The sequence below is a fragment of the Anabrus simplex genome, chromosome 6 (assembly GCF_040414725.1).
Source record: "Anabrus simplex isolate iqAnaSimp1 chromosome 6, ASM4041472v1, whole genome shotgun sequence".
NCBI lineage: Eukaryota > Metazoa > Arthropoda > Insecta > Orthoptera > Tettigoniidae > Anabrus > Anabrus simplex.
Window position 1 is genome coordinate 136,937,452 of NC_090270.1, and position 13,571 is coordinate 136,951,022.

At 39.1% G+C, this 13,571-nt stretch overlaps 1 protein-coding gene across 2 annotated transcripts in view; it reads left to right on the top strand.

The window, feature by feature from the left end:
* Positions 1-6,242: 6,242 nt before the first annotated feature.
* Positions 6,243-13,571, top strand: part of LOC136875558 (uncharacterized) — an 83,156-nt gene continuing 75,827 nt past the window's right edge. Inside the window, exon 1 of one of the 2 annotated variants that reach the window (XM_068228068.1) lies at positions 6,243-6,307. The gene's annotated coding sequence lies outside the window, so the exon portion shown is untranslated. Of the gene's footprint in view, positions 6,412-13,571 lie in introns of both variants that reach the window. The other variant, XM_067149108.2, reaches the window with a different exon arrangement.

Sequence of the window (13,571 nt, forward strand, 5' to 3'; positions counted from 1 at the left end):
GTGGCTTGCTGACACCCAAAAAATCTCGCAGAAGTCGGCGTTGACCCACTGACAACTACACGAGCTACATTTAGACACAAAATTAACTTGCACAGCTTTGCAGCCAGACAATGTACAAGAAACTTGAAACTCCAGGATACATGGACTCAAGAAAGACGACAGACTTACAGTGCGAGGATGAAGAAGTTTTGGGAGGATAAGAGAAACAAGAAGAAGAATGCTAACTAATGGTTCTACGTGCTCCTTGGAGGGCTTAACACATATATAATAATAATAATAATAATAATAATAATGGTTAAGAAAATTAAAGCCATTGGTAGACAAGATTCCATAAGCAATATAAATTCAGTCACTATTAAGTTGAGTTAACCTATTTTAGGCTATTTTAGGGATTACATTACGATATTATGTTAGGCTACGGTAGGTCAAATTTCAGTTAGTGCTAGTGAAGCGAGTTTTGTGATCTTTAAGTATTTGTCCAGCCATATAATGTACTCTAGAGAGCATTTAAGATGAATGAAATTTAGCTGTAAATAATAACTACAGTACCGTATAAGTTTGCTATTAACAATTGTTATAATCATGGAAAGCTGGTCACAAATTTTTGATTTGAAGTGATTGTAATTGGTAAAGGAACAGCAACAAGCATTTCATATATCTGTAAAACATTTCTACATTGCATGTAGGGTTAGAAAGTTACTGTCTGTAGTTTACATGAAAAGGAATGGAATGAAACGGCTTTTAGTGCCGGGGGCGTCCGAGGACAAGTTCGGCTCGCCAGGTGCAGGTCTTTTGATTTGATGCCCGTAGACGACCTGCATGTCGTGATGCGGATGAAATGATGATGAGCACGACACATACACCCAGCCCCCTTGCCAGCGAAATTAACCAATTATGGTTAAAATTCCTGACCCTGCCGGGACCCGGGACCCCTGTGACCAAAGGCCAGCACGCTAACCATTTAGCCATGGAGCCGGACACATGAAAAGGAAATTTTTATAAACATCAATACTACTATTACACATTTCCTGTTACTTCTCTTGTTTGTTTTGAAAGACAATTCTCTTCCTTTGCGAGGTTTCCTATTATATGTCAAAGACTCGGGTGGATTAGGGACGTTGAAAATGGTTGAGATGGAATTCCACTTGAGTAGTTTCCGTCCATCTGCCCTCTTTAATTCAAATTCTGATTCTTCAAAATTACGCTAGAAGAAAATGCATTAATAAGGCCTATAAATATAAAACATCGTTCATATAAACATATTATTATTCAGGAATAATACGAATGTATAACTTCACTAACCGCACACAAGACGGAATTATCTGTAGGTTACCATTTGTCACGCCTACAGTTTTGTACCCACTGAGCTCTCCTTTGCTAATCTCTCGAAAAGCGAAACACTCTAATTCCGTCAGTTGTCTTATTTTGACAATTTGGTGCGGCGCAGTATCCCATTTTCCTTCAAAATACAAGTAATAACTCACATCATTACATCGGGCACGCCCACATAACGATATTTAAGACCCAATATGGCCGCCACCGCAAAGGATTGTGGTAGCGTGACCAGACCTCCCTAGACAGATCTTGACTCTAGTGAGTGCGCCGAGCACACTCTGGTGACGTCATCGGGAACCGATTCCTCGCATTTGACATTGAGTGCGACTTCGGAGTCGTAGGAACCGATTCTCGCGATTCCAGGCGTCATTCGCGCACATCACTAGTTGTCGTATTAAAGTATTTGGTGCTACCGTCTGCTTTTTATGATACTTAGTCTGCTTGCTCTCTCTTTCTCTGTGTTGGCGATGCGTGTTCCTTATTTATTTCTATTGTTTTTGCTTGGATCTACCAAATACAGTAGAGACTAGGCCTATATGCGACACTTACGGATTTAAGCCCCATTCAAAATGCAAACGTAACGTGACGTAAACTTAAAGTTAACGTTAACTTAGAAGTTAGCGGCCATGTTATCTAATAGAACCATTCACAATGCGCCGACGTAAACTTAACTGCGAGTCCGTAAAATTAAGGAATTGCAAACTCCAAGCTCTTGCGGTTAATTTTACGTTAGTTTTAAGAACCAGCCAATCAGAGCAGACGTAAACATTGTATTTTGTGCGCGATATAATTACTTCTTTCGACGAAACACTTATAATTCTCTTTCAAAATAATCTTTATGTGTATGTATGACAAAAGGAAAAAAGAATTACAAAGAAGCTGTACCGAAAAAGAATACGTGGAAATAAATATGCTGTAGCAATGAAATCTGACGGTAAATGGCGGGAGACAAGCTCGCAGCACTGGCGACCGGACGAGAGACAATTCCTGTCATCGATAAAACAGTATCCCTGTATATATATTTCTTAACATTATGACAGACTACTAGTTTACGAAAATGACATCATCCAAACATCTCATCGGAGCGTGATAACTAGGCGCATAGATTTCGGTGAAGGAGACCTTACACTTCTTTTTATTAGGAAAGGGGAATCAAATCGTAAGATCGTGTCAAACAGTTCAGGTTTCATCCGCATGTACTAAACGAACTGATGAGGGTCATTTCTTACAGTAGATTACCGAAATCGCTTTAGAACAACCTTCTTTGAATCAAGGGATGAACCAATTTTCTGCACCGTTGTTTAGTTCACCTTTTCATGTACCGGTACTTAAAGTAGCTCTCAGGAGTAAAGCAAGAGATGTCTGAAGTAATATGAATTCCGCTACCGCGTTGTTTGATTCCATCAAGATATTAAAATATATAACTGCGAGATAACCTAAAACCCGACTTCCGTGATCAATAACATGGCAGTGTTTTGATTGGCTGCTGTGTACGCTTTACGTCCATGTTACGTTCCTCTATTGTGAAGACCACACATTTACGTTAATTTTACGGTTACGTTACGTCGTTAAGTTTACGGTTACGTTTGCATTGTGAATGGGGCCTTAGCCTTGTTAAAATGGGAGACAATTCGACGGTGGCGCTCCTAGTGACTTGACCTGAAAAGTCGCACTTAATTCAAATATCAATGGAAATGCATATACGAAAATGGATAAATAAATTACGTCTAGAAAGAAAGTATTATTGTGATATTAACTTCGAAGTTGCTAAAGCAATTCTGGATAAATGAGTGAAGAAATATTTGAAAGGTTATTATTTAAAGACTGAAATTAGACATATAAAGAAGATGTGTAATGGACTGCTGTGAAATGGGTTGTGGTGGTGATTATTGTTTTAAGATGAAGTACAACTAGACAACCATCCTCTATATAACACTAATCAGAGAGAAAAAGTGGCAGGGATCCGACACTTCGAAAAATGAAGATATCGGCCAAAGAAAGACAAGGGCCACGAAGGGCGTGAAAGTGAAAGACTCCCTAGCCCTCGGAAACCTAATAGCGCCGGGGTCGGAAAAGAACAAGAGTTGACCAAGGATAGATGAAAGTGAGGAGCCTGGCACAAGTAAGTGGAAGCAATGCCAGGACTCAGCTTTAGCATTACTGCCTGAACTTTCACGTTTAGATTTGTCTTTTTTCTCATTTAAAAAACATTTTATCATCACATTACGACACTTGTCAATAAAAATATCGGCACATTCCTTACACACATGATGCAATGAATTAACATTTAAAAGCTGGACAATTTTCCTCTTAACATGAAGGCTTTAATCTAAGGAGAGGGATAAAAGAAAGAAAAGTATGAAAATGTTGTCGATAGTGATGCTTTGAGGAATATTTACGTACAATTAGAGCAAAAATGTAACATACCCTTGGCTGTATAGTCGAGGATTTTTAAAGTCGCTGGCCTGAAAATGATCTGAACAGATCTTATAATTCTTATCAATCAATCAATCAATCAATCAATCAATCAATCAATCAATCAATCAATCAATCAATCAATCAATCAATCAATCAATCAATCAATTTAATCAATCAATCCTGATCTGCATTTAGGGCAGTCGCTCAGGTGGCAGATTCCCTAACTGTTGTTTTCCTAGCCTTTTTCAAAATTATTTCAAAGAAATTGGAAATTTATTGAACGTCTCCCTTGGTAAGTTATTCCAATCCCCAACTCCCCTTCCTATAAATGAATATTTGCCCCAATTTGTCCTCTTGAATTCCAACTTTATCTTCATATTGTGATCTTTCCTACTTTTATAAACGCCACTCAAACTTATTCGTCTACTAATGTCATTCCACGCCATCTCTCCGCTGACAGCTCGGAACATACCACTTAGTCGAGCAGTTCTTCTGCTTTCTCTCAATTCCTCCCAACCCAAACTTTGCAACATTTTTGTAACGCTACTCTTTTGTCAGAAATCACCCAGAACAAATCGAGCTGCTTTTCTTTGGATTTTTTCCAGTTCTTGAATTAGGTAATCCTGGTGAGGTTCCCATACACTGGAACCATACTTTAGTTGGGGTCTTGCCAGAGACTTATATGCCCTCTCCTTTACATCCTTACTACAACTCCTAAACACCCTCATAACCATGTGCAGAGATCTGTACCCTTTATTTACAATCCCATTTATGTGATTACCCCAATGAAGATCTTTCCTTATATTAACACCTAGATACTTACAATGATTTCCAAAAGGAACTTTCACCCCATCAACGCAGTAATTAAAACTGAGAGGACTTTTCCTGTTTGTGAAACTCACAACCTGACTTTTAACCCCGTTTATCAACATACCATTGCCTGCTGTCCATCTCACAACATTTTCGAGGTCACCCTGCAGTTGCTCACAATCTTGTAACTTATTTATTACTCTATAGAGAATAACATCATCCGAAAAAGCCTTACCTCCGATTCCACTCCTTTATATAAGCGTAACGTCCCTTCTTTTTTGTACACCTTATCCAAATCACTTCTGTGACATTTCAAAACCCACAGATCACACCTACAGCAAGACATCGGTATTGAAGGTTAACTGCTGCACTATACAATAAAATATGCGTATTATATTTTATACTCCGCACGGCCTTACTTCTAAATTGAAGTTTCGTAAAACAAATGAGCATCGCCTTCCCTCTGTTGCCAGCGCGCTACGCCTGCGAGAACAGCTGATGCAATACAACCGCTGTAAACAGCCCTTTTAAATTGTAATACAGTACTCAGAAAACCGAATGAATATGGATTGAAAACAAATTCACAAGAACTACACTTTCTAACAATATCTGTCAGTAAAAGAGAATATATTATTAACAATAAAAGGGAACGAGGAAAAAACACGTCGCTAATGGCTGGCACAGGAAGGAGATTATGGCCTACAAAGGGAACACTCTACTGATCTGTCACTGGAACCCTCCAACAATATGAAAAACACAGTAAATATTGAAGGAAAATGCAAAAGATCGCGAACCGTACCGAATACCATACACGCTGAGCGAGATAGGTTAACCACGTGGTGAATGTAAATATTAGAGTTGGCAACAAGGTTTCGAGATCGTGCTCTGCCGATATAAATCGATATGAATGGCAGCTTGGGATTGGATGGATGTCTGTGCTTCAGCGCATAACCACCAGACAGAGCCAAAATCTGCTAAAACGTCAATTTAGAAGTAGAGCCGTACGGAGTATAAGCCAGTTAAAATATGGGTCGAGCAGGTCAGAAAATTATGAAGTACTATAAAAATCGCTTTGTCACTGGAAGAATATATATGCAAACACAATATTACTTACATTTTCTTGTCACGAGGGTAGCGAAAGAAAGACCGCGCTTTCTTCTCTACTTCATAGTTACTGCAGACAAACACAGCACATACCTTTCCTCTCATGTTGAGTGGAGATATCAAGGAATGACACACGCTACTATTTAATTATGTCAACGCACTAAAAACGCATAAATAACACCAAAAACTTCAGATACAAATACACGTGCTCTTATGACAGAATCAGTAGTTCCCAGGTCTATCCGCTAGAGAGAGCTCTAATAGCTGTCCCTCGATATCACGCTGAGTGTCGTGTATTTTCTCTACTGTATTTGGATCTACCCATGATATCAACGGTTTATCAAATTAATTTGATATAAATGTAATTGAGAATTACGTTATGGTCTTTAGTTAATTATTTTGGCTGTAGAGGCATTTGAGTGCATTAAGGCTTTTTTTTTTTTTTTTTTTTTTTCCGCGCAAGATTGGAAATTGGAATGAGCATGTTGGTTATACTGCGAAATGTCATAGATATTCGACAAGAACTGTCTTGTGCAATCGTGGGCGTGATTGTGTGTCATATTCTTTGCAGGTGGCCTTGCCTTGCTGGTGGTAGTTGGAAGTGTCAGCTGTTACGTTGGTGATTGTGTCAGAAGTGACGGTCCGTTTTTTTTTGTTTTATAGCAGCTGCAATACTAACTTGTGGTCCTATTCTGAACCTATAGGTGTTTTTGTGGTCAGGAACCTACATATTTTTATCATTTTGTGAGTAAAAGTGAAGTTTCAATTGCTGTAATCCTTTTGAGATCAAGTTTCAGTCCGATGATTGCTTGAAACTTTTAGTTTTTGAAAGCAAAATTCCACTCATTTGTCCAAATATTTAGTAGAATTTACAAAGCACTGGTTTATTGGTAGTTATTCCTGTTCATAGTCATGCTAAGGAGATCGCAGTTTCAGATTTTGATGTACTCGTTTGTAATAATAATAATAATAATAATAATAACAAAAACGGAAAAGCGCACGATGTGCAGGACATTGAGTTGTTAGTTATACCGGACGGATTTTAGACGTGACACATAATTATCATCTTCCACATACTACTTCAAATAGTAAACACTTCGTCTCGTTGCTATATGTGTAATCATTTTAGATAGATAGATAGATGAAGCCTTTATTGTAGGTCGAACGTTCGGGTGTTCTATGTGATCATTTCTCAAATGTAAAGACCTGTTTTTTGCTTCTATACAAAACTACAGCACTAAAGTCTGTTCAGCGGAGTTGATTCATTATTTTTCTGTACTATGTTCACGAAGTAAGTTGATTCGTTTTTCACATTTGTCAGAGTGGTATTTTTTGCTACTTTTCATATACAAGCCACGCATGCACTTTTTGTTTAGTTGGTGAAAGGAGATATTGGTGCAGAATCTGTGGTGGAAACCATATACTGCTAGATGTGTTATGGCATTCCTCGATTCTTGATTGCATCTTGTCTAGCTTCTGTCCAACATGGCATCTGTTGAGTAGAAATCTTCAGAGATCTCATTCCTCTTCTCTTCTCTTGTGTACTATCACATGTGGAGTAGCAGGCAGTAACATACTACACCTAATGTCTTCAATAAGGAAGGTGTCTGTTGCGAGTTCATAGACCAGACAATTAGGGGTTACTTTTTAAACACCAAGTGTTGCTTTAAAAAATCTGGTCTTTACCGCCTCCAGAGCTGCAAATTCTGACACTTAAAGATTGTCCCAAATCAGTTCTATGCCGTATGTAGTTATTGGCATTATTTTTGCAACATAGCAGTTGCTAACGTTAGCCTGATGAGTCCATTTATGTCATAGATTGCTCTAATCCTTTCCCTTATATGAATCCTGAAGGACAGTCCCATGGTCCGCAATGGGATACCCAGATATCTGAAACTGTTCAGTCTGTAGGTTGTCTCCTTCATAGGTTATCTTGTCTCCTTTTGCCATCCTTCTGTCTTTTCTGAATATCATCATTAATGTCTTCTTTTTATTTATCCTGAAATAATTTTCTGTTGCCCGTATTTGCAGATTATACATTGCCTTTTGAAGATCATCTCTGTTCCTTGAACACATGACCAAGTCGTCTGCATATACAAGTAATGATACATTTAGTCCTTGGGGAATATTATGTGAGTCTGACATTGCAATGTTGAAAAGTGCCAGACTCATTGGGTCACCTTGTATCCCACCTATCATTTGTGATCTGTGATCTGAGATTCATATTCCATCAATAACCCGGCATTACTCACTAGGTCTTTACGTGCGTCGTTACTCGCTAGTGAGCGGAGCGCTCACCTTTACGTTTAAAGGCTATAATATACCCATATAAAGTTGGAGGTATTTTTAATATGTAAATTTGAGATAGTTATTTATTTAGGAACACGACTGAGTGGAATGGATATGGAGGCAAGCTCTACATTTGGGAGACGCGCAAGTTCGATCCCCACCGTTAGCTGTCCTGAGATTAGTTTTCTGTTAACGCGTCCAGGCAAATGCCGGGGCAGATTCTATTCATAAACTACATCCGATTCCTTCCACCTATTTAACCAACTTCATTCAGCATAATTTATTTAATCTTTATTAGCTCCTCAACTAAAGTTGGCGTCAGGAAGGGCATCTGGCCGTAAAACAAGCCATTTAAACTGATCTCACAGAATTCAATAAACAAAATTTCCTCTCCTTCCCAAAACTTGCAGACACTCTGAAACACAGTTATGATCAGTTTCGTAAACCTCATCTGTTTCATTACTTTCAGTTTCGTTGTTCAAGAGCACTTTCTCCTCCGTTTCGGCCAACCACGAAAATTTCTGATTAGTGGATGGCATTGTAACTTGTATATATTGTCTAACAACAGTCACAGTATAAAGATTTCACATTAAACACAAGCATGAAACAAACCCTGACTTATTACAAAGCGCAAAATGTAAGTAGCACAGTTACTCGCTACTGAGCGCACCGCTCACCAAACATACACTACCGTGCCTAATAATGAATTGCGGGTGTTTGTTTTCAAAGATAATGAAAGTGACTAACACATCCCCTTCATAACAATCTGTTAGAAAGGTACAGGGAGTTTCAAAGTTGGAGGTCTTGTAACATTCCAACAAGAAGCAATATAGTACCAAGGTGAGCGCCGCGCTCACCATGCGAGTAATCGCGGGTTAATCATGACTTTGTTTCCTTCTAATAGCCTGCTGATGACTTAAAATTTTGTTCTCTCCAATCATGTTTCTTAACTTTTGCTACAGTTTCCTTCTACGAGGATCGGGGCAAAAGTCATGGCAACTATTGTTTTCCTTGTAGATATGTGAACGGATCACAAGCGTATATGTGTCGTGTGGAAGTCCTGCAGGCATAGTGTGTATGCAGAACAACAGATGGCTCTGTGATAGCTGGTGGTAGTGCAGCGAGGGCTGTGAAATCAGTCAGTTGGTGAGTGTCGTTCGAGATGGAAGTAACCCGTGTTGAGCAGTGTGCTTACATCAAAATAGCTGTTCTCCAAGGGAGAAATCCAATGGAATGTCACAGTGAATTAGTGGAAGCCCTTGGGAATAATGCCCTACCATACCGTACAGTAGCACGGTGGGTAAGAAAGTTTCAGCAAGGACGTGTGTCAGCCAGTGAGCAACGATGAGCAGTGATGAGCAACGTTCAGGACGACCTGTCATTGTGCGGACTAACGTGGCACGTGCTGTCATCGAGCAGCTCCTGGATGAAGACAGACGATGGACACTACTGGAGTTAGGGAGGGCAAGTGGCATCAAGAAACGTACGGTCACAGGATATTGCATAATGAGCTGCAACTGCGCAAAATCGCATCGCAGTGGGTACCGCATGCACTGACGGAAGTTCAAAGGTTGGTGCGCTATGCAATATGCTCCGACCACCTTGCACGCTGGCAACAGGACGTGATCAATTCTTGTCACGAATAATCGCCATCGATGGTTTGGGCCAGGGCATACGAACCAGAACGGAAACGTCAGTCCGCGGAGTGGCAACAAGCTGGATCACCAAGGAGGCAGTAGGTTCGTCAGAATCCTTTCCCAGTCAAATTGATGGAGATCGTCGCGTATGATGCCACTTTGTTCTACATGGCAGAACCGTGACCGCACAGTACTACAGGGACTTCCCGGTGTGACAGGTATGACGTGGCATTCGTGAGAAACGTCCGGATCTTATGGACAGTGCAATAATCCTGCACGACAATGCAAAACCACATAAAGCAGAGTGTGTAGGGCAGCCATTGTGACGTTGGGGATGGCAAGAATTGGAGTACCCACCGTACTCTCCTGACATTTCACCCTGTGACTTTGATGTCATTCGAAAGATTAAGGAATCACTATGTGGTAGGCGGTTTGCAACACGAGAGGACATTGTTAATGCTGTGCATCAGCAGGTGACCCGATTCACACATGGTGCGGCAAATGCTGAGGCGGATGGTATTCAGCGCCTCCCACATCGTTGACAGCGTGTGGTGTCAGTAGCAGGGGACTACTTTGAGGGTCTTTAGGCCCAGGTTTGTCATGTCAACTTTGTGTACTGTGTTGTCATTCTTTTGCACCAGGAAAGCCATATTGCCCTGTATACTACTGTAATAAATTAGTGTGTTATATTTCAGTGCTATTCATTGTCCACACATGTAGTTAACACCTTGTCCTTTTGTCTGTATATGTCAGATTTTCCAACCGGACTGGTATCTCCAAGAAAAAAAAAAGTTGCCAAGACTTTTGCCCCAATCCTCGTATTTAATGAATCTAAAGCCTTTTCATAGTCAATGAACACAGCCTTATATTTACGTTTATTGTCCATTGAAGCGTCATTTGATATTTTCTAGGATTTTTTTTTTTTTTTTTTTTTACTATGTGCGGTGTTTCTCTTCCGTCTCTGAATCCAAATTGTTCTTCCGGAATATGTTGATCTGTTTCATTTCTCAGTCTTTTGTTTATTATTGTAGGAAATATTTTAAATATGTTGCTCTCTAATTCTATACCCCTGTATGCATTTGGATTGTCTAGTTCTCCTTTCCCTTTTTACAGCTTGTATATATCCTATTGAGAGGCATTTGTTGAATAATTCTACCCATATTCCCTTCAGTATGTTTGCTGACTCCTTTAGGTTTTTGTTGAAGATGCCATCAGGACCATGCCTTTCTCCTCTTGCAATAGTCAATTGCTTCTTGTACTTCTCCCTCTGTGATCGGGGTGGTGGGAGTGTATTCAGTTATCTGGGGATTTCCCATTGTATCGTCTGATTGGGGGGTCTGTTATATAGATTTGAGAAATGTCATTCCCATACCTCCTTTTGTTTGGAAGCTGATGCATCTCTTGTTCTTCTCCTCAAGGCTAGAAATGGGTTAATATTTCTTGCCTCTTCCACCTGATTCCTGGCTTGATCTTCAGTGTAATTTGCTTTCTTCTCTTTTATCAATTGTTTGTACTCTTTCTTCTTCACTGAATATAACAGCAATGTTTCTCTTGTGTGACATTGTTTTGCTGTACAGACTAGTCCAAGAGCCTCTTTTCTCAGCTGATAGCATTCTGTATCGAACCACGGCTTCACTGTTTTTATCGTTTGTTCTGAGCATCCTTTATATAATCGATTATCATTTCTAAACCTTTTTCTATCTTGCTGCTGTTCATAAGCTCTTTAGCTGATTCTGAGACAGACTTTCTTTCTTGCAGAATATCCTGATTCAGTTTCCTAGATTTTGGAATTGGGCTGTGCTGCAATTCTGTCCATTCTGTTGTCTTGCAGTTGAACTGTTGGTGGACACTGGTAGATGTTTCCTTAGTGGGGCTTCTAGATTTTGCAAGATTTCTACATTGATATTTTTATAATTATCTTATCCTCTGTAAAATACCAAGTCTAGTGTGCTAGATCAATTTGGTGCCAGATAGGTTATATCTCCTATCTTATTACCTAAAGTGAATCCCCCTCTTAGTGAAAGAGCTTCATCAAGAGCATTGTCTTGTGATGTAGTTTGTCCATTCTGCAGTTAGTCCCCTGCAAAGATAACCTTATCTTCCTTTCTCACTGGCGCAACAGCATACATACCACTTGCTTGCTTGCATTAATGTACTTATTTCCATTGCTGAGCTAATGTACATTCCAACTATAGTGATTTGATCTGTCTTGAGAATAACCGTGTTTTCCGCCAATCTTATTTTTGTATATTCATGTTAATCTCCTCTCTTATTACCTAAAGTAAATTCCCTCTTCCTGAAAAAGCTCCATCAATAGCGTTGACTTATGATTCAGTTCGTCCATTCTGCCGTTAAAGTCCCTCTTGCAATCGAGCAAGTGGTACGTGCAGTTGTGACAATGAGAAAGGAAGATAGTGCTATCTTTGCAGGGGACTTGAACTGCAAACTGTACGAACCAAATCAAAGACCTTCAGGTCTTCCCCTTTCCTTAGTTTTTGATAAACTATGCAGACTGTAGAAATTTGGAAATTTTATTCTTTCAGGAAGAATGGTTTTGGTATACAAATCAATACTGGTCTGCATTTAGGGCAGTCGCCCAGGTGGCAGATTCCCTATCTATTGTTTTCCTAGCCTTTTCTTAAATGATTTTAAAGAAATTGGAAATTTATTGAACAACTCCCTTGGTAAGTTATTCCAATTCCTAACTACCCTTCCTATAAACGAGTATTTGACCCAACTCATCCTCTTGAATTCCAACTTTATCATCATATTGTGATCTTTCCTACTTTTAAAGACACCACTCAATCCACCTATTCAATACATAAAGAGTAATTTTAATTAAGAATTAAATCTTAAGTAAATTATAGGGACATGTTTTGCCTTTTTTTTTTTTTAAAGGGCATCTTCAGCCTTAATCTCAAATCTGAAAGATAATAAATCAGGATCCTGATTGCTCTTAATTGTAGTTTCTTAAGAAAAATTACAAATTAAAAATGTGAGGATGATGATGTAGGTACATGCGTCAAAAAATGAGCGAGTGGAATTATAGTAGTTAAAATGTTCTTATAATAAAGCATTTATAAAGCCTTAGTAACAGTCCTAATATATATACTTTCATGAATGTCCTTTTCTAAAAATGTGGTAACAAGTTGTATATTAGTAGTTCTACTAGCTGTTACCCATGACTTCGCTCGCAAGGTTTTGGTAAGTTGATAAAAATTAATTACTCCTCTGTACTGCACTAAGATATTATTTGAAAATCCCTAAAGTATAAAAACTTGCCAAAAAATTGCATTTCATTTACCCACGAACCTCTTTGTAAATCACGTTTGTGGCAATGCCTTTTGGGGCTAAGATGATCAGGCTACTGGCAGAGCTAAATCTGGAATATGCGACATGGAGTCGCGTGTGATTAATTCTTCTGGCTCATGAACAGGTTGTTTGTGTTTTTCCCAACACTCTCCTCTTCATATTCACTCAACACACCACATTACCAACCACAACAGGAACACGCAAAAGTAATTACATCCCTACACACGGGGTTAGTGTCAGGAAGGGCATCCAGCCGTAAAACAAGGTCAAATCCACATGTGCGACACAGTTTGCACCCGCGACCCAATAGGTATGGGAAAAGCAGTAGAAGAAGAAGATACTCTTTTTTAAAAAATCACTTGCTTTTTTTTTTATTATTTTACCCCCTTCAGTGTATTTTCCAAAAAAAGTGTGTTCATTTATTTTTAAACTGATTCCAAGTACCAGTTTTAACGTCTGTAATATCTTCAGTTTCTGTGATATATGTATCCTCATATAAAGAATTCAACTTCTTTTCACTCCCTCTCCACCACCTGCCCTCACCCCTAAGTGGCTTTTCTGAAAACTAAAATTTGTGGTTTTTTGTTAAGGAGATTCCAAATATCAATTTTCATGTCTGTAAGATGTTAGTTTTTTGTGATATATTGTAGATAATCTTGCTGCTGT